This window comes from Ovis canadensis, chromosome 7, assembly GCF_042477335.2.
Source record: "Ovis canadensis isolate MfBH-ARS-UI-01 breed Bighorn chromosome 7, ARS-UI_OviCan_v2, whole genome shotgun sequence".
NCBI lineage: Eukaryota > Metazoa > Chordata > Mammalia > Artiodactyla > Bovidae > Ovis > Ovis canadensis.
The window spans coordinates 55,561,905-55,565,592 of record NC_091251.1 but is presented as its reverse complement, the minus strand read 5'-3'; positions in this window follow the sequence as shown (position 1 = coordinate 55,565,592).

The window sequence follows — 3,688 nt, the reverse complement described above, 5'->3', positions numbered from 1 at the left end:
TAATAAACTGATGAATGTGTTTCCCTGAATTCTAGAGAATTAATCAAACTTGTCGAGGGGGGTCTTTGGGCCCTCTGATTTTTATCCAAATCAGGCAGAACTTGTGGGTAACCTGGGATCTACTAGCAATTGGCATCTGAAATGTGGTGGGAGGGGCAGTCTTGTGGGACTGAGCCCTTCACCTGTGGGATCTGATGCTAAATCCAGGTAGATGGTGTCAGAATTAAGTCAGATTGTAGAACACCCAGCTGGTGTCATGGAGAAAATCCTCCACACAGTTAGTGAACAGAGTGAAGTGTTCTGTGTGACTAGTAAGGGAGACACATAGGAAGGAAACACACGGTAGAAAGAAATGATTTTTTTCCATATAGGGAGGTAGAAGACTGGTTTTTTTCATTATATATACCATTAGATAATTTAGGGGTGAATGTAAAGATTGCCATTCTTTTTTTTTAGCATCAGTTTATATATTTTCATTACCAAAGTTGTGTTGGTTTTGTTATATTCAAATATTTATCAATAAGCATGGGAGTACAGTCAGTGGGGTATCTAGTTAGCAGAGTGGTCTTAAATAGAGAACAGCATCTTTTGTATGCTAATAAGATATCAATAACCTCAGATATGCAGATGACACCACCCTTATGGCAGAAAGTGAAGAGGAGCTAAAAAGCCTCTTGATGAAAGTGAAAGAGGAGAGTGAAAAAGTTGGCTTAAAGCTGAACATTCAGAAAACGAAGATCATGGCATCCAGTCCCATCACTTCATGGGAAATAGATGGGGAAACAGTGGAAACAGTGTCAGACTTTATTTTGGGGGGCTCCAAAATCACTGCAGATGGTGATTGCAGCCATGAAATTAAAAGACGCTTACTCCTTGGAAGAAAAGTTATGACCAACCTAGATAGCATATTCAAAAGCAGAGACATTACTTTGCCAACTAAGGTCCGTCTAGTCAAGGCTATGGTTTTTCTGGTGTTCATGTATGGATGTGAGAGTTGGACTGTGAAGAAGGCTGAGGGCCGAAGAATTGATGCTTTTGAAGTGTGGTGTTGGAGAAGACTCTTGCAAGTCCCTTGGACTGCAAGGAGATCCAACCAGTCCATTCTGAAGGAGATCAACCCTGGGATTTCTTTGGAAGGAATGATGCTGAGGCTGAAACTCCAGTACTTTGGCCACCTCATGCGAAGAGTTGACTGATCGGAAAAGACTCTGATGCTGGGAGGGATTGAGGGCAGGAGGAGAAGGGGATGACCGAGGATGAGATGGCTGGATGGCATCACGGACTCGGTGGACGTGAGTCTGAGTGAACTCCGGGAGTTGGTGATGAACAGGGAGGTCCATCACCCCGTGCTGTGATTCATGGGGTCGCAAAGAGTCGGACACGACTGAGCGACTGAACTGAACTGAAGATTCTGATCACATTAACTCACAAGACCAGAAATATGAAAGGCTAATTTGATTTTCTGGTTAGAGTTCAAGCAGAAATATCTTTCTAATGTGTGTATGCTTAGATGAAACAAAGCACAGTCACCTAAGCCCAACCAGAGACTTGCAACTCAAGTGCTCTGCTAGCTCTGTGAGAGAAGAATACACCATCTTTCATTTGCAAAATGTAAGATCTAGTTGGGAAGACAACCAGCACACAAAAAATACAAGGGAATCGTGCAAGAGAGTATGCAATTCATTGTTAATTCTGGAATATACAGAACTGTCATCACGTGATATTTTGACATTTGCTTTTGACCTCTTCCAAGTCCTCATTTCTGTGTTCCTCTTCTCTTCCCTGGGTCTTCCTTTCTAACCTCCTAGGTACCCAGAATATACACTCTCTTTCCCACCATATCTGACCTCAAGTATGTATTGAATTCAAGATGCTATAGATGATAAAATATACCATTATTTTTTGTACCACTATGAAAAAGTCATGTCAATTAAATTATATCACAGTGCTTTCATATCATTTAAAATTTTAAATCGTTTAGAATTGGACTTAGATTTTTTAATATGTAGTACTCTTCTGCATACACAAAAAGGAAAATAAAGTTAATGATTAAATCATTATGGTTTTCTCAGATCTTCACAACTTTCAATAAAATAATGTTATTAAACTAATTTTTATTGCATTATAAATGAGTAGTCCTGGATTATGGCACCCCACTTCAGTTCTCTTGCCTGGAAAATCCCATGGATGGAGGACCCTGGTGGGCTGTGGTCCATGGGGTCGCAGAGTCGGACATGACTGAACGACTTCACTTTCACTTTTCGGTTTCATGCATTGGAGAAGGAAATGACAACCCACTTCAGTGTTCTTGCCTGCAGAATCCCAGGGACAGGGGAGCCTGGTGGGCTGCCGTCTATGGGGTCGCACAGAGTCGGACATGACTGAAGCGACTTAGCAGTAGCAGCAGCAGCAACACATATTTACTGAACATCACTATATATTGTGTGCTACAGAAGATCAGAGAAGTTCAGATAAAGTTAAATAAAGAGGTTAAGGTTTAACTGGACTTTGTTGAATGGATAAGATTACTCTTTTAGGGGGATGAGATGCAAAAATTATTCAATAATAAAGGGAGAAAGTTGAAAAAGTAAACTTCTGTGATGTGAATGATTGTTCGGTTGCAAAGAGATATTGCAAGTACCAGTCTGATATCAGAAACAGACAATTCATACAAAAATAAATAAAACCAAAAACATATGAATGGAGAATTACCCATTAAAACTACTTACTCTTCAACCAAAATGTCCAAACTGAAACAAAGTTCTTAATCATAGGCAATAATAAAAAAAACAAAAGCTAAAGCTTGGACTATTATACAGATATATAAAAATAAGGAAATTATTTATAGTATGGTATCAAGTAAAAAGTGGGATACAAAATTATAGCATAGTTGCAGCAATAAAAAAATGCATTTGCCAGCAACCCAAATTGCAGAAAGAACTTTGGTCGAGATACATATGATTCTTCCTTCTAGATATTTTGACACTGTTTTTATAATCACTCTTTTAAATTATCAGTTTAAAAGTATATATGAAGAAAAGTGAACAATGAATGATATAGTAGGTAAATCAAAAGGAGATAATAAAAAGTGAAATTATCAAAATATTATATAAATGCTAACATAAACCTATTATACTTCTGCATCATTTTAATATAATATTCTAATAAGTTAACTAAAGAGACCAGCAAAAGAGAAGCATGCTATAACAGAGACTGCACTAGTTAAATGCCCTGTATTATTGTCTCAGGACCAGTTTTTTTCATATACAATCTAATGAATGCTATAAGTTTTTTCTTTTGCTTATAAACAACAGAAATCTATTTCTTACAGTTCTTCAGGCTGAAAAGTGCACGATCCAAGTGATGACCAATTCAGTGTCTAGTGAGAATCTGCTTCCTTACAGACCACAGGCTTCTCACTGTGATCTCACTTGATGGAAGGGCAAGGCTGTAATTTTTTTAAAGCATGAAGTTGGAAAGCTACAATGGTCACTGACCTACTGCCAATCTAAAAAAAAAAAAATCTACGTTTGGATTTCTCATACATTATATTTTTCAGAATAAAAAAATAGATTTTTCTATTTTATGTATTACCATTACATGTACTCTTTATTCCTGTGTATAAATTCAAGTTTCCAACTGACTGATGCCATTTTCCTTTATCCTGAGCTTCCTGTAACACATCTTG